This window comes from Choloepus didactylus, chromosome 12 (assembly GCF_015220235.1).
Source record: "Choloepus didactylus isolate mChoDid1 chromosome 12, mChoDid1.pri, whole genome shotgun sequence".
NCBI lineage: Eukaryota > Metazoa > Chordata > Mammalia > Pilosa > Megalonychidae > Choloepus > Choloepus didactylus.
The window spans coordinates 74,289,183-74,308,039 of NC_051318.1; the positions used below are offsets into that span (position 1 = coordinate 74,289,183).

General features: G+C 34.1%; 1 long non-coding RNA gene across 1 annotated transcript in view; it reads right to left on the reverse strand.

Annotated features, from left to right (window-relative positions):
- LOC119506987 overlaps nt 1–15,546 on the reverse strand; it is a 96,113-nt gene extending 80,567 nt beyond the window's left edge. The window contains exon 1 of the long non-coding RNA XR_005211085.1: nt 15,467–15,546. This is a non-coding gene — a long non-coding RNA (uncharacterized LOC119506987). The remainder of the gene's footprint in view (nt 1–15,466) is intronic.
- Nucleotides 15,547–18,857: the final 3,311 nt, after the last annotated feature.

The window sequence follows — 18,857 nt, forward strand, 5'->3', positions numbered from 1 at the left end:
CCAAACTCAAAGATATTAGCAGTTCAAGAGGACTCTTGTTACCTCCACTTAAGGTGGCCTTATTGTTTGCTGATATCTGAAACGTATTTATGAGGAAAAAGTTAAAGCTGAAGTTAATCTTAACACTAATTTTACTATAGATAAGACATACAGGTAACTGATAAAATCCATAAAGAAGGTAATGCTGATAAAGGGAATGGGTAGCAACCATGGGGATGTTGATGCCCATGGGGTGATGCTCTAAATTTGGAGTGTGTCACAGCAGTGGGAAGAAAAATGTTACAAAAGGGTCCCTGAGCGGTCCTTCAAAGCTACTTAAGTTTATATTTTTACATAAACAGAGTCATTTGTGGCAGTTCAGTAAGCTTAAAAGAGAAATTTCTTTTGAAAAATATTTAAAACAAAAAAACCCCTATATATTGCGGAAAAAAAGGCCCTATTAGAAAATATAAATTAGAAATACATAAATTAGAAAATATAAACCAGCAAATTAAACAAAAATTTACAACTCTCCTTTATTGTCTTTTAACCTCTTTTAAACTTTTTCTTTTTCCCATTCTCTCTCTCATCTCCCCTCCTCTTCCCTCCTCACTTCTCTCCTGTCTTCCCTTCTTTTCTCCCTTCCCCTCCCACCCACCACACTAATATATTGGATAGACTAGGCCTATAGATCTTATTCTTAATGACACATTAAAAAAATTCTTCTGGGTTTATCTATGGTTTTATTTAGCTTGCTTCTCTACTTTCTGTTTCCTGTAACCTGGAAGTTATATCTAAAGGATTGATAGATACAATTTAATAATTTTTGGCTATCAAATATAATAGATGATATTATAGAAATCAGGATTTTATCACATTAGAAGATGCAATATCTTGTTGACTCAAGTTCTACGTAACAAGTTTGGTCCCTGAGTTTGGGTGGTGATAATCTGATATATGTACCATAGAGTTATTTGCAAGTAGAAAACAAAATGTGTCATATTACTTTGACATTATAAAAACTCTCCAAGTCTTCTTCAACTATTGATCTAATGATTTCAAAGCTAATAGATACCTTTGCCCAAATCAATACTTTTAGTAGGGTTATGAAAGGAAGTTTTTTTTTTTTTTAAGTTTGTTATTTCTTATACATAGATCAGCTGACTTTCTTCTATACAGTACAAATTATCCTCATCAAATGAGGACCCTGGAATATAGTTTCCACTTCAAAAGCAGAAAAATAATTGTATTTCTCACCTTTAATTATGAATATTAAAAATGAAATGAACAAATAAGTCATTTAATGGTGACTTAAATGTAAAAATTTTTCAGAAAATTGTGAGAAAAAATGACTTTTTTTTTCCTATTCATGGATAATAATGTTCTTTCAGTAGTGTTGTGCTCTAAATATGAAAAATTAATGTGGGGTGTCCACGTTGATGGCTCAATCTCCCTTCACTTACTGGCTTCCAATATGTATGTATAGATATGAAGCCTCCTGGTTTTGATGTGGCTCTAAATGCTCATTTTGTAAGTAGGGGAAAAAGTTCTCATGTTTCAGATTATTTAGATACTGGTTCTTCATGTTCTTAAAAACAAATTTCAGGGACTTTATGATATATACTAATTCAACCAATATTTATCAAAGGATTAACAAGTGAAAGTCACTATGCAGATATCAAGAATTTGAACACTCCCCCCTAAAGTTGTAGGCAACCTTAGGAATCCTAGAGAGTTGTGTAAGTATTATATCCAGATGAAAACACTGTAAGGTCATGGAAAAAATAGAAAGAAGAATTTCCAGAGACATTCTGAACATGCTAATAGATTTGATAAGGGCTTGCCTGATCTTGGTAGCAGAATGCATACTCAGGCCTCAATTTGGAATATAATAGAGGCCAATTAGTTTGTCCTACATGATCATGAACGATAAGAGACATATTTAAATCTAGAGGTTATTATTTTAGGCAATTCTTAGTTTCCAAGCATAGTGTTCACACTCTATATAACCTTGTTACTTTTTTCTCAAGTAAAACCATCTCTATGAATATTTACATATACTCTTACATTCCATTTATATAAAATATATTTGCTTATTATTTAATGAAATCATTAATTTCAACAGGGCAAAGTCCTATTTATTTGCCTCTTAATGTACCTTGGATAAAGGGAAATGGTATTTTTTCAATAGATAGCTGTTTAAAATTGAAGGAATCTTCAGTTTGACTCCACACAATATTTTGGAGTACCTGTTTTGAGCTAGGCAGTGTCAAGCAATGGACATATAATGATGATTAAGATATAAATCTTGCTTTTGGAGAAATTAAAGATAGAAAACCTAGTGGCAAGCTCTGCTCTGCTGGTTTATAAATCATCTATTCAAATGCAAAATGGAAAACAAGCTTAGGAATTATTTAATAAAATCATGGACCTGTAGAATTTGTGGAAGTGTGTAGTGGCAAAGGTGTTAGGCAGTTATTGGCTCAATGAAACGCAATATGGCTGATGGTGGAAATGAGCCTTTAATGATTATCGCTGTGCTTACCTGCAAGCTCCTCAACACTATGGGCAATGTTACCAGATAAATGTCAACAAGCAGTCATTCCCATTCCACAAGGGCTAGATGGTGAACCTTGTTCCATTTCTAGTTTGACATTCCTGGTTGCGGTTTTCTTCCTTTTCCTTGAACCTTGAGAGTCTGTTACCTAAGAATTCATTTTAGCAGTAATTGAAATACCATAGTTATTGCTATTTATTGACTGATCAGATCATTACTTAACCCTGCTATTGCTTCTTTTTTTTTTTTTTTTTTGCACTCAAATTGGAGCTTCAAATTTGCATTTAAACTATGACTTTCCAAATCACATTGTATATTAGTTTTCAGAAATCACTAGACCCTGAAGTATCAAATTTGGTAGAAAAATGTATGTGGCATTATCCTACCCATTTAGGATATATAGGGCATATATTCCTATATTTAGCCAACTTGAATACCTACATAATTATCTCTCTTAATAAATTCTTTATTACAGAATGACTGATCAAGCCAATAAATATATTATGAAGAAGTCATGAGATTTATTTTCTACAGACCTTTCTTAGAAATGCCCCTATACCAACCAAGGAGAGGGACACTTTCCCAGGTACAACAATTCATAGTTGTAGCTCCAGGGCCTGAGTTGCCAGTATCTCCAGACAGAAAGCTATGGCTCGTTTAACTCTACATGCACTTGACTGACCTTCCCCCTCCTATCCCCAAATAATAATAATAAATTAAAAGAGAAAGAAATCTGTTGTTAACCAGAAAATTGAATGACCTGAGTTATGTCTGGGGCTACCTTCAATTTTACCCTAGACACTGTTGGAAGACTTATTAAGGAGCCATCTATTTAGGGCAGGACTGCTTCAGATGAATTTATCTTAAGTCTCTGAACCAGAGTATTCTGTCTATGCTGCACCTGCTCTTACCTTTCTGCTTTCAGCTAGCCCTGATACCAACAGTGATCTTTACAGTAATGTTTGCTGACTCTTTCTACCTGTCCTGGCTCAGATTACTGCTTAGAATTGATTTGTGTAACCTCCGCAGGTCTGGTTATGCTGTCTCACACTGATTCCCTGTCACACACTTCTTGCTTCCTATTAGACCCTAGTACAATGCCAGTGCTTATTTTTAGCAGACATCTCATGTTCTTTATGTATGGATTACCTACAGACTGTTTTTCTCACCTTGCCCTCTTGTAACTGATATCATCAGTTAAAAGACAGACAAACTGAGTATAAATTGAAGCAAGAGTTTTCATGAGGTTCTCTGAACTCATCTATACTAATCTGATGGAAACTGAATCTATTGACCTTCAAGTGTAAGATACATGTCTTGGGTCTCCTTTTCTTAAAAACTAAATCTGCTTTCAGTTTATAAATCTATACTGCCCTAGAATTATTTTCATCAAAAATATAAGATCATTTTAGTAGACTAATTGAAATGTTGAAAACTTTATTAGGAATCATCATTTGATAATGTTCACACAGTGGTTTACAATCTTTCTGTGGAAAAAAAATTCCATTTTATTTCAGATTATACTTTGAAGAAATATTTCAGTAACAAGAGTAGCAAAGCTATCATTGATCCAAAGAGCCTAATTGCTCATTTCCATGCTTTCTGTTAATTTTTTAGGGTATTTTAGTCAGAGTGTGGCTAAATGTTCCTACAAGTTAGCCTTGCTAAGCATATTTTAGACAAATTTTAAATCTCAGATGTTCTCCTTTTGCCTTTAAATATATTTTCTGATTTTAATTTTCATCTCTGTTTCATTATTCCTGAAAGCTTTGGAAACTTGTTAGAATGGAAAATCAATTAAGTACATTTGGTTGACTAAATCTGCTTTTTTTTTTTTTCCTTCTTTTTTTGGTGGTTAAAACGTATTCTTCACTCTAAATGGAATGAAATACTGTAATGGAGTAAAGCATAATGTTTAAATGCAAATCATGAGAAGATAAAAGTTTCATTTCTAGAATCCTAAATTTTAAAAGGCACAGGGACTGCAACTTCTCTTAGATACTTTTTAAAGTAACAAAATCATTAATTAAAAGCTTTGAACATTAAATATCAATGTCTCATGCTGAAATTTTATTTTCTTTCCAGAAATACTTAGAGATCTTTTATACTTCTTTGCCAAGTAGCTTAATTAAAATATATGCTAACTATTAGGAAATTCATCAATCAATCAGTAACCATACACAACGACCAGAAGTATTAGGATACAAGTTCAAATACATGTTTTGTAAATCTTGGAAAATTAGTAAACCCAAAGGGAACAAATATTTTTCTCTCATCTTGTTCCTTAGGACCAACTGGGACTCAGAAAAGTATTTTACAGTTGCAAAAGTATTTTCAATTTATCTTACTTTTTACCCACACATGTAGACATCAATAGCCTGGCAAAAAAGGTCAGCTAGTAGGTGTTTAGGCAGGAAGTGTGGTCATAGATGTTGAAGTTATATACTTAGATGTTTTTTTCCTTGAACAAACTAGGCTGACACTATTCACATTAGGGGAAAATATATTTTGGTTTTGCTCAATGACTATGTGTAAGCAGTCTGACTTCCTGTGGATGCAGCCCATTATCCCTTGGTTTAGGGCTAGAAAATAATTCAGAATACCTGTTGAATGGATAAAATTATTCTTTCTTTTACCTACAGGAAAAGAAAAAAAAAGCTGTCTCTTAAAGAATAACAATTGAAACCCTGCTTTTTAATGAAGAATTATACCTCACCCTTCTTTGATTATAATATAATCAATATTTGCTTAATATCTTATTGTTATCTCTATACATTGTTATATATATTATTTTATTTAAGCTTATTAACTTTTTCTTCAATGTTTAGATGAGGAAATTCAGGCATAGATAGGTTTATTAACAAAAGGGTTTTAATTTACTTCCATTTCTCAGTTGTAATTCACATCAAAAATCATATAGATAACACTGTGCCTGACACCAAAAAAGAGGCAGAATAGATGTTTAATAAGTTTTCTTTGCTGAGCTTCCTTCAAAAAATAAAGTCTTAAATGTGGTCATCTGGTTTTTGGTAGTGCACCATACTGCTTCAAAATTTCTTCTTTACCACTTAAAATCACCTACTGAGTAATTTGACTTTAATATTGAAAAAAAAAAAATGATCACAAATAACAAGTCCACAACAGAATACAACATTCCATATTTTCATTTCCCAAGCATAATTATTTTCCTAAGAATCCCTCTGTCATCTGATTACAGTATCATCTGCCTAGTAAAAAAAACCCCCATAAATCGAGAAGTATTTTTATTTTCCCTTCCTCTCACTCATTTTATAAAGCAATCAATCTTCATGCTGATTTTACTTCTGGCATACCTATTTCTCCTTTACTCTCAATCTTCCTTGCATGTATTTACTTCAAGATACTATAAAGTCACCTAAAATGTCGCAGAGCCACCACATTGACTTTCCAGCTCTCTCTTGGACCACCTCATTTCCTTCATGTTTCTGCACAAGTTAGCATTTAAGACTCAGATTTTACTCTGTCATTTTCTTTCTGCTTCAAAGCCTTCAGAGCACTCACGACCCTCCGTGGTATGAGCTCTGCCTTCGCTTCCGGGTGAATTCTTCCTCTGACTAAAATCTCTCCTCTCTCCAAAACCCAGTCTTCTAGCTAATTCCAAATTATCCATCAATATTCATCTTAAGTTGTGTTTTCTGGATATTTCTGTACCAATTTCCCCAAATTTCTCTTCTTTCCAAAAAAAAAAAAAAAAAAAAAAAAAAAAATTCTTTCCTTTCTCTCCTTTCCCAAAGTATACCATAACCCTTAACTGAATTATTTTTACAGTGATTAGTTTCTGTGTTGGAATCACCTAATTAAACAACTAGAAAGAAGTGAACCTGCATAGTTTCTGGTATAGAGTAACAAAATATAGTATTTCACAGGTTTACTAAATAATCTTTTTTTTATTTTAGGTTTTATAGAATTTATCAGAAGCTAAGGTCTACATTGTTAAAATAACAATGTAAAGTTAGATATAGATGTATATAGATAGATGCATATATAAACATACAAGTATAGGAATGGATGTGATTTGAGCTTGGGCTTGGATATGGAAATATATAGAGAGAGACATACACATCGACATAGATGATACAGATATATAGATTTAAATATGGATATAGATATAAATATATATACATTAAGTAAAGCTTATACTCTAGGGTAAAATTATTGTTTTTGGATTTCTATGGAAACCAATCATAGGAGAGAAAATTAACCTCAAGTCAAAATGAGGTCCTTACTTAATATCTACCAGTATTTATAAGTACATCTATAGCTCGACTACCAAATCAAGGTCTTGATTCTTAAAGACTAACTTTGATAATTGATCAGATTATTAGCATAAATTCACAAGTCAGTGATTCTCCATTTTCAGTTCAATTGAACACTTTAAAAATTGAGTAAGAGAATTTTCAGAGTCTGCAATTTCTTCTAACTCTCACAGTGTACTTTTGTTAAGGGTACAGATTTCCAAGTGTTTGTCTTCAGTCTAAAACATTAATAAGTTCATTCAACAAAATTGGTTTAATGCCTTGGAGAATATTAGAAATATTTTTGTTGCTATTTAATTTACTTGAACATTTCTTCTAAATGTTTTCTCCTAAGGAATTCCTTAATAGGAAAGAGTCTAAAACAGGCTTTTAAAGCATAACTCAATATGCTTATTGGCACAGTTTTGAATGATCGTTAATTTCTGAATTGGTGACAAATACTTCTGTTTTATGTGCTCTAGAATTTCTTCAATTGCTGATGATATGATGGGAGAACACAGATGTGCCTAAATATTAATAATAAGAGTCACTGCATATTCAGAGTGTATGTGCATAATTTGGTAGAGCTTAATTGCAATATGGAATATATAACCATTTGTTTATCTATGAAAACCAAATAATACCTATTCAGAGAAGCATTTCATTAGCTTGCCTGGCAGTGCTCTTGGAAAGAATCAGTGCCAGATGTGGACACAAAGGAGAGAAGCAGAAATTAAATGATCCAAATTCTTGGCTACTGTAAACTCTTCATTTGAGCCTAAAGATATCTGCTGCTGTGCTTTTAATTTTTAATATGTACATTTTCTCACCCTCCATATACACTGTCACACCAGAAAAATTGCATTTGTCCCAAATACTGTGTCCTGAAAAATATATTAGTATATTTAGATAATGTCTTTCAGGTGAAATAATATTATAAGCATTCATGCGATGAGATAATGTGCAGGGAACTTTACATCATGATATTTATATTTCAATTTGTATTGTTCCTCTTCATTTTAGATTATACATTCTAAAGTTTTCAAGGAAAAACCTAGGTGTGCAAACCTGTTGTTATTTGGATTGTTATAATTTCTCCTGACATTCCTCAGTGATACTTGTTTTGGCTTAACCATAAAAAAAGGAAATCTATTCATTCAACAAAATTGGTTTAATTTCTTGTATAAAAGTTTTTAAACTCTCTGTTGAATGGAAGGAATATAAGGATACGTATATATCAAATTATAAGCATATCTATCCATTTGCTTCCTCTTAGTCACTATTTTAAACCAAATATAAACAAAATAACAAATTTCACGAGTTAGTCAAGTATATTTTCCCAAGATTTCTATTGCAAACCTTACTAGTTTCTGAAGTCATGGTATTAGATAATGGTAAATTCAGTGAATTGTCCTATCCAACTCTTGAAAAGGCCCCTAGCAGTTGCGCATAACCCACAGCTGAAATCTAGCAAGAAATGGGTTCCTCAGTCCTCCAACTGCAGAATACTAAATTCTGCCAGCAACCGGAATGAGTCTTCATTTAAAAGCCATGTCTTTCTGAAAAGATGTGGCCTTGGAAGTGCATAAGCAAAGTAAGCAATGCAAAACACCGGACTTCTGAGCTACCAAACTGTGAGATAATAGATAGGTCTTGTTTTAAGCCAATAAATTTGTGGTAAATTGTAAAAGAAGCAATAGAAAACAAATACTGTTGTTCCTTACCTAAATCTCCCTTCTAATTTCCTTCTTTTATCTTGCAAATTGCAATGACGGTTAAACTCAACATTTAGGCATTCTCCTCACCTGTATGTAGCAGCTGACTATGGCTGAAGAAAATCACGCATCTAAGCTGACTGAACTCACTTCACATTCCTCTTCACCAACCTCGGCATTGCCGAAATATTCTATTACACTATCCTAGCAAATTCAACTTCCATCTCTCAGAGATCTACATTTTACAATTTCCCTTCCTCCTCAAATATTTATATCACACATCCTTCCTCATTCTTTATTAAGGTTGTTGATTCTAATTTCACTTAAAATAAATTAGAATTGTGAAATGATTTTTTAAAAAGTATTTCACTTCCAAGTCTACCATCTCCCCCATAGGTCTACTCATCCATTTGATTTTCTTTCTCTTACAAACCACCCCTGTTCTGACCGTAGGCTAATAGCTTCGCTTGTGCAGTTATCATGCCCCTGTTGTCTACTCACTGACTTCAATCCTGACACCATCCCTTAATTTTCCTACACCATCAAGTATTTGATGTCCTTTTGATCTTTTCCAACAGCATTCAGACCTTCTAGAATATTTCCCATCTTAAACAAAACATTCCTTGATTTTCTACCTCCTGACAATATCAAATTCTCTTCTTCACCTTTATAGAAATGTCCTCATAAGGTTGTTTATACTAATTACTTGACTTCCTTCCTTCCTTGCTTTCCATAACTCCTGACTCCACTCCAGAAACCTTCATGTATACACTCCACTGAAACCACTCTTGTCAAGTTCACGAAAGAATCCAGCGCATAAAATCCAAAGGTCATAGAAAAGACATCATCTTAATCAACTTCTCAGCAGCATTTGAAACAGGTAATCACTGTACTCTTCTAAAGACATGTCCTTCACCTATGCTCTAGAATATATTTCCCTTGTTTATTTGCATTTCATTGGGCATTTATTCTAAGCATCCTTCATTGCATCTTTCTTTTATATCTTATTTCAAACTGTTAAAATGCCCGAAAACTTGGTTGAAGAATTTCTTCTGTTTCATTATGTGTTATAATCCTCATCAGTTGAAAAGTGGTGTGTACTGATGTAGTACATTGGTTCTGGATCCAAACTGTCTTGATTAGGATGCGAGTTTGAGAACTTATTAGCAGTGACATGGGGCAGAATATTTAATCTCTCTTTCTAAAATGAAGATAGTAACAGTGTCAGCTTCTTAGACTTGTGTGAATCAAATGAATGAAATTATTTAAAATTGCCCTTGACATGTAGTAAGAACCTAGTGCATGTTAGCTATTATTATTTTGTATTCTTTTCCGGTTCTAAAACTCTATTCACCATCAATATGGTGATGGTGCCACAGTTTATATCCCCAGTATGAATCTCACCCTTGGCTTCCAATCTCACATCACTAATTGATTTAGTAGGTATCTTAACACTGAGCATCTCTAAAACAGAACTCCTATAGCTTCTACTCCAAAAATATCCACTCTTCTCTAAATATTTCCCATATTACTAACTGACATCAGCTTCCATCTACTTGTGCAGGCAAAAAAATCTAATTACCTTTGTGAAGGATAATCTATTTCATTGGATTTCTATTTTAGGCCACTAAAGTGACTGGCTGCTTCTAGAAGGCATAAAAATAAACTCAGCTTCTTTAAAAATCACGTCTCCTTCTGCCTATATCCATGAAATAGATAAAATCACAACTGCCCCCCCCCCACTGATTGAAATTTCATATTATAAAGGCAACAGGGAAGACAATAGAGATACAATTTTTTCTCTTCTTTCCAGAAAGGAAGATGTGAAGATAAGGAATTAAAGAGAAAATAACATTCATAACCAATTATCTCAACAGCCTTCAACAGCCAGACCAGTTAAAATAGAGATTGGGAAAAATGTGTATTATTGATCATATTACTTTTTGGAAGTTCTGCTTCATTTGGTCCATGACAAAATTTTCCACAGAGCACTTGGCTGACATTCACATGTTTCAAGACTAAACTTTTCCCTGATGAAGATAAGACATCCATTTGGCAGTCAGTATCCCCTCCCCATCTGTTTCTGCCTTTTCCAGCTGCTTCCCTTATGGTCCATGGATTGGGAAGACTCGTGAGGGTCTAATTCAGCTGAAAATGGGAGTAAAATCTACTCGCTAGGCATTCTGTTTCTATTACATCATGAGTTTAAATTCCTGATTGGAAACCTATGGAATTAGTCCAATTCTCTAGTGATCATTAGACCTCCATGGCTGTTGATATTAGATGTGATTTGTGTAGTGGAATTTCAGTGATTCTGTGGAAATCTGAGGTTTCTTAAAACCACTCAGTTTTGTTTCCTTTCAAAAAAGGATTAAAAAATGCAGCACGCACTATCGAATATGTACTATGAGGAAGAAAGACATTTATCAATATAGTATATTTACCCAAATATTCATGTATTGTACACAGATATCCAATGAATTATCAAACACTACTGAAAGGGTTGAGGGAGATGTTATTCACACCTTTATACATTTAATCAGATCAATTTTCTAACAGTGTCAGAGGAACTGGGGACTTTGTGTTAGCAATAAGATGGATAATTAATATGGGAGTATGAAACATTTGAGGGGAGATGTGATTTGTTTGCAACTTTGGATGACATTGAATTTCCAGAGTACCTTACTGCCTATTTAGGCATGAGGGATTGGGGAGACTAGGATAGTAGAGGGGCAAAAGAAGAGAATTGGAGAGAGGACACATTTAATTATTCTAATATTTCCCCTAGTAGTGTTTTGAGGAATTGTCTCATCCCAACAGAATTCTCATTAAGTTATTCTCCAAACTTGGCCCTTCATTTTGCCCTTCTGAACTACTGAATTATTCAGGGAAAATCATAAAAGATATAAAAAGCAGCCAAATTGCCCATGTATGATGGGCAACATTAATAACAAAACCAGTAATATAAGCCTAAAAAAATTACCCAGAGAAACACCATATAATATATCCAGGTTATGTGGTATGTCAAGCATAGTTATTACAAGCACATATGTAGCCCAGGAGCTAACATGCAGAACTTTATCAAAATGTCACAGGATTCCAAGTTCTCTCACTGTTCTCACAAATGGCTTAAGTCACAAAATTAGAAAAGCTTTTCTCACTAGCATTTCCTAATATAACTTGTCTCCTGAAAGAATTATCACATCAATTCAGGAACATCTGAATGTGGATGAGAACTAGGGTGGCAGAAGTCCTGAGATGAGGGGAGAGGAGGAAAATGGCAACTATGAAGTAGGGATACCTCACTCTACATGGCCTAGACACTCACTTCACAATATTTCTTAGACAGCCCTCACAACTGAAAATGGAACCTGAGACATACTAAGACATTTTGGGATATCTCTGCACTATTACTTTGGAGACTTCTTGTCTTGGTTTGCCAGGACTGCTGTAAAAAAGTACTGAAGACTTGTTGGCTTAAACAACAGAAACGTGTTCTCTCATAGCTCTAGAGGCTGAAAGTCTGAAATCCAGGTGCCAACGGGGCCATGCTTCCTCTTAAATGGGAGAATATATCCCATAGATCTCTCTTGGCAACTTCTGGGAGGGTGTCCACCAGCACTCGCTGACATTCCTTGGTACCTGACAGCACACCTCAATCTCAACCTAAGTCATGCAGTCAGCACTCTCTTGCGTGCAAGCACTCTCTCTTACTGACTGCATCCTGATTTCTGCTTAAAAGGATACCTAATTCATGTTGGATTAGGGCCACACCCTAATCCAGTTTGTCCTCATGTTAAGGAATAACAGGTTCAAATATTCTATTTCCAAATGGAATCACATTCATGGGACTAGGGGTTAGAATTTGAACATATCTTTTAGGGGACACAATTCAATCAATGACATCTCTCTATATACTGTATCAAAAATAAATACACTTTACCTTTAAATATATGAGTTGAAATGTAGTTGCCTTTTTTTTTACATAACGTTGCATGTTGTGAACATGACTGACATTAATTAGTTAATTTTTCTGCGTCCGGGTCTCAAAAACTTTCAGGTGTTCCAGAAAAGCTTACAGGGTTTCACCCTGCAGTGTTTACTGTTGAAACTGATTGTCTATGAATGGGAAAATGGGTTTATTCTGAACTGCTTAGGGGAGATTTTTGAATAAAATTCCAGCCAATAACCATATGTTTGTTAAATGATTTTAGTCAACTCTCATTTGTTAAAAATTATATTGTTTCTTTTTTTTTACTTACACCTAATTATCTACATGTATGGGTTTCCTTTCCCTTCTTTACTCACAATACATCTGAAGCTGTTGACATTAGAACTGATCTAAGAATAAGGCAGGGGCAATTACACAGAGATGAGTGTGTGAGTCAATGAGTAAGTGGTTCAATTATCTTGCAAATTATGTAGTCATTATACCTCAAAATGTTTCTTTGCAGCCTATCAGTTCTCTTTAAATGTCTTTTCTTATAATCCTGATACTGTTCTTTTGTTGGCATTAAAAGGGATTAATCAAGCTTCAGGAATAATTAAAAAAAAATACATTCCAAGGTGGATAGAGGTAATAAAACTTTCCAGATGAGCCAGGATTTGACCACAGTATATCATTCAGCAACAACGTATGGGCAACCAAAAATGACACTTGGATCACAGTCTCCCTGTGAGATTATATGGTCATTTTATTTTAAAATACGAGTTCAAGCATGTTTCATTTCATTTCTTACCTATGTAGCCTATCAAAAGAAAAATATACATGAACAATTTTTTCTTACTCTTTTCATTCATTTTTACTCCTGTCACAGAAATAAAAAAAAAAAAAGACCTACAATAAACCTATGTTAATCCAATATAAGAAGATACAAAACAATATAGTTCATGAATGGCATAAAGCAGTGCTTTCAAACCTTTCTCAAGTTGTACACACAATTAGAACGGTGTTGTTTGAGAACATTTTGGGGCAAATAAAGACATTGCTGAGCCAACTAGCCATTAGTTCATCTGCCCCTAGGCTGAAGGATATTGATTTATCTGCACACTTGTAGCATATCCAAGTTGAGCCTCAGTGCACTGAATGGGGGGTTTGGCAGAAGGTATGGCAAAGAATCATGCAAACTTGCATAAGGCCTCTACATTCAAATAATGCATTTTAAAAACACACTACTTTATAGCACTTAGTTGATGAATTCATGTATCTAAGTAAAATCAATGATAAAAAAACAACCAAATAAACATCATTTGCCTAAGAACTGTAACTCCTGTTAGAAGAGTATATTAATTATGCAACGAAGTACTTTACCCAAGGTCTGGGTTTTCCAATCAAACCTTTTATTTCTTCCATGAAATAATTTATTTATAGCTGCTACATATGATTCAGAAATGAAAACTGTGTATGTCTAATTTAATGTGCATAGACTAGGGATCTTGTTAAAATAGGTCTGGGGTGGGACCTGTCATTCTGCATTTTCAAAAGTTCTTAAGCGATGCTGATGCTGCTGTTTTTGCTGCTGACCCCACTTTGTGCAGCAGAAAACTAAAGCATTTTATTCATGTATTTCAAAGATATAAAAGTATTTCTTGTAAAATTTCAACAGTAAGTGTGCAATAAGAATAGATGTAAATAAACACATGATACGTTTTAAATCTTCTCCAATGTAGTTAGAAAACTCTGTAAAATAATAAACATGTCTATTCTATATATACAATGCTACTGGGTATTCATTCAAAAAGCTATTTTAATATCCCCTAAAATTTTTCTAGCTTGAAAAAATTATCAAAGAACAAATATTTCTTATCTTTTTATACTACTTTCATGCTAGTTTGTGAGAGTTGTTGATGGGCATTTTTTTTCTAATGAGTAACCACAAAGGATTAATTTGATAGGAATAGAATGACTTATTTTAAAATTATATTTAGAATTTCCCCAGAGAAACAAAGCAATAATTCATGCTCCTCTGAAATAGTGCAGCAGCTTAAAAAACATAAAATCTTACAGATTTGATATTTTAGTAATATAATTGAATAAGTCTAGTGATATTGAGATAAGACTATCTTTGATAATTCTTTGAATGAAATCATTCCACATACTGTACATAATGCATGAAAACCATGTGCAATGCATTACCACACACATATTCCTGTCTGCATTTGTGAATATTTTAAGATAGTCTGTACATATTATTACTCAACCACTTCTCTATTTTGATTTTGGTATATGTTGCTCTGATACATGCTGTACTAGTGTGTTGTACAGTATTGTCACGGAGGAGGTCATGATCAGAGAAATAGAAATTTGCAGGCAGAATGGTAATTTCCAGCTCTTGATTATATGTATACCAAAGATAGTCATGTTTTGTTTTCCTAATAAGTTATAATTTGCTAATAGAGCAAAGCCTAAGAGTGGGCTGTATCCTCAAGTAATACTAAACATTTATGTATCTTGATACAGAAGGAGTTGAGGTATAGAGAAGTTAAAAGATTTTGCCTATTGTTATAGCAAAGCCAGAGTTTCAATGTAATTTTATTCACTAACAGTACAATACTCTTTTCTATATATCAAATATATGTTTGCAATTCAGAACACAAGAAACCCTTCCTAGTAATACATATTGGAGACCGATATAGTAATGCCCCCACCCCCAACCTTGAGAATAACTAAAGAGAATAAGCACATAATGAATGACAAAAGACTGAATGTCTCCCTGAGTGAAAGCATATATAGAGAAAGAATGTGAACTGAGAACAAATAGCCAGCAGAGGAAACACATAGAAGGTAAAGCATTCACAGAGTTGGCTGTGGGTGAATGTACAGTCTACCTTTGCCCAAGAAGACAAACACAAAATCTCAGGTTCATGGTCAATGATTCACTTTAAGAATGCAGGTATTTTCTCTGTCGTGGAAGAAGGCTTTGTCATATGAAGATACTCACCTCCTTTCTTTGGATTTCTGCTAAACAAGCAATAATCTGAATATCCATTTAGTTTTTGAGGTATGGTGACTCTGGAGAGGGGTGCCCTAAAAAGTAATTGGCAGTATTGAGCAAGAGGAGACTAACATTTTCCATGTGTATAGACAAAATCAAGTTTCTTTATCTGTAAGTTCAGGGTTATGTATTAGAACATTTTAATCTGTTTTATATTTCTTTCTGATTGCTCTTCTTCATTCTCATCCTTTTAAATCTTAAAACTATCATTTAAATTTGCAAGTTATGGTAAATATAGTCATTTTCTGAGAAAATATGACAAAAATAAATTCCAAACCAAGAAATGAAAGACTGTGAGGTATTTAAGATGAGTATATTATGTTAGAACTGTAAACATAATATATTTTCACATTTATAATATTTAAATATATTAAAATATGTAAAACATATTTTCAAACCATAATTTATGCTTATTGTTATAATATAATGGCGAGCTATATACATATACATATATACACATACACACATATATTTTTTGTTTGTGCTTTTTTCTGTTTTCAACTTTAGTCTCTCCCCTAATTGAATGTTCAGATGGTCCTAACATAATAATTGTGAGAAACCACTAATGCTCAAGTGAAGTTTAAACCACAGAACTAACTAATCACTTATTTAGAAATTAATGAGAGTAGCACAGAGAACTGAGCTGATAATTTAGTTGTGCCCTTTTCCCAATATTCCTGTTAGTGTATCTTCCTCATTCTATCATCAGTGCAAGCGGAGGAAGAAAATCGCTAGCCAGGAACATGGAGTAACATAAAGTCTGTACTTGAAGGTGAGTGGGATGGTACACAACAAATGCAGGTGATCTGGTGGGTCTCTGGGAGATCCTTGCCCCATAGTTTAGGTATAGACCTAGAGGGCTAGGTGATTACAACCAAGGTAGATAGTGCTTAGAAATAGTAGCTCCTGGGAAAGAATTATAGGGTGTTATTTGTGAGGCAGAGTTGTTGGGTTCAGGGAATACTCAACTTGTAGGATCATGCCAGGGGCCCTCTGTTCTGAGGCCCTTTCCCTTTCTAAATTCACCAGGAACTGCATAAACCAGGAGTTCAACTTGAGCCTCTCTTTTCATTTTGCTAGGCTAGAAGCTAATATCTCAGAGGACTTTAGCTCACAAAGAAAACTAAACATCCAAGCATCTCAACTTATAAATAAAAAATAATAATAATTAAAAAATAAACCAGAACAATCTGTGCCACATGAAACACATTAATGGACCAGATCAAATAAAATTTACAATCAAGGTATTAAATAGTCTTAAAGAGATCAGGGTAGGTATGAAAATGTAGAGCAGTGTTTTAGTTTCTCAGCTGCTAAAACAAATACCATACAATGGGTTGGGTTAACAACAGGAATTTATTGGATTATGGTTTCAAGATGCTAAAAGGCTTGCTTCCTCCTCCTGATTAGTATTCTCTGGCTGCTTACCATCTTTGGTTCTTGGTTTTTTGGTCACATGGCAATGCACATGGTGGCAGCTTCTTTCTCTTCCAGCTTCTGTTGACTTCCAGATTCTTGCTGCTCCCTGGCTTCTCCTCCTGTGTCTAATTTCCTCTGCTTATAAGGACTTCAGCCATATTGGATTAAGGCCCGCCCTTGTTCAGTTTGGGCACAACTTAACTAATAACAACTTCAAAAGACCTATTAAAAACTGGTTCACTGCCGCAGGAGCAAAGGTTGGGACCTGAACATGCCTTTTGTGGGGGACATGATTCAATCCCCAATAAGCAGTAAAAAAGATTCACAAGATAAAAATTGAGCTGAAATACTGGGTATGATAAATGCAATTCATGCAATAAAAATTGACAGCATGAAGAGCACAGGGACAATTAGGCACAAAGAGAGAAAATGTAATAAAAATACTGGATATGAAATGTAGAAGTAGAAACATCAGAATCTGTCTAAGTCTTTCTCAGTAGAGAGTGATAGGTAAGTCGGGGACATATCTAAAGTTACAATGACAGAATTTCACAGAATTAGAGAAAATGTGAGTTTAGATTTTAAATTATAGTCAAGTACAAAGCAAGAAAGATCAGAAATATCTTTACATGTTCTCAATTATTTGAAATTTAAAAACTTAAAATGACAAATAAGTAACAAAAAACTTACAGAAAATTACTTAAAAAATATACAGGAAATATTTTGACACAAGGATTTTTAGCAGTGACCCTGTGTAAAAACAAATAAATAGAATGATATCAAATTTTTGAAGGAAAATATCTTGGGATTTATGTCTGTGCTGGTTTGAATGTATTATGTCCCCCCAAATGCCATTATCTTTGATGTAATCTTGTGTGGGCAGACATATCAGTGTTAATTAGATTGTAATTCTTTGAGTGATTCCATGGAAATACGCCCCACCCAACTGTAGGTGATGACTCTGATGAGATAATTTCCATAGAGGCGTGGGCCCATCCATTCAGGGTGGGCCTTGATCAGTGGAGCCATATAAATGAGCTGACAAACAGAAGGAACTCAGTGCAGCTGTGAGTGACATTTTGAAGAGGAGCTACAGCCAAGAGGGACACTTTGAAGAAAGCACAGGAGCTGCAGATGAGAGACAAATTTGGATGGCCGATGAAAGTAGACTCTTGCTCCGGAGAAGCTGAGAGAGGACAAATATCCCAAGTGCAACTAAGAGGGACATTTTTGAGGAACTGCAGCCTAGAGAGGAACGTCCTGGGAGAAAGCCATTTTGAAAACAGAACTTTGGAACAGACGCCAGCCACGTGCCTTCCCAGCTAACAGAGGTTTTCCGGACACCATTGGCCATCGTCCAGTGAAGGTACCCGATTGCTGATGTGTTACCTTGGACACTTCATGGCCTTAAGTGTAATCAAACAAACCCCCTTTTATAAAAGCCAATCCATCTCTGGTGTTTTGCATTCTGGCAGCGTTAACAAACTAGAACAATGTCCAACTAATTTGTTTTATAAATATGATGAAGAAAATAAAATTGCCAGGGAAACTAGATTTTCTAAGTAATAGCAGCAAAACACTGCATTTAAATTGTTTTCTTGGAAGATGTACCCTACCAAAAGTATAAGTAAATCACATGAACTGCATGAGATAAAAAAAGTAGAGTTTTTCTTTTTATAAATAAAGAAAACTAAAGTAGTATATCCGTAAGAATCTAGAATCAAATCTATATTAATACCAGCATGTAATGTGTGATTGGAGCTCAGAGACACCAGAAATAAGTTAGAAAAACTCTTGCTTCATTTATGGAGATAACAAAAATTTTGAAAGCTTAAGAAATTGGATAGGAAATATTAAATATATGTGAGTCCAAGACAAACAAGACATGTAAAACTGGAATGAGTAACCATAAAACCAT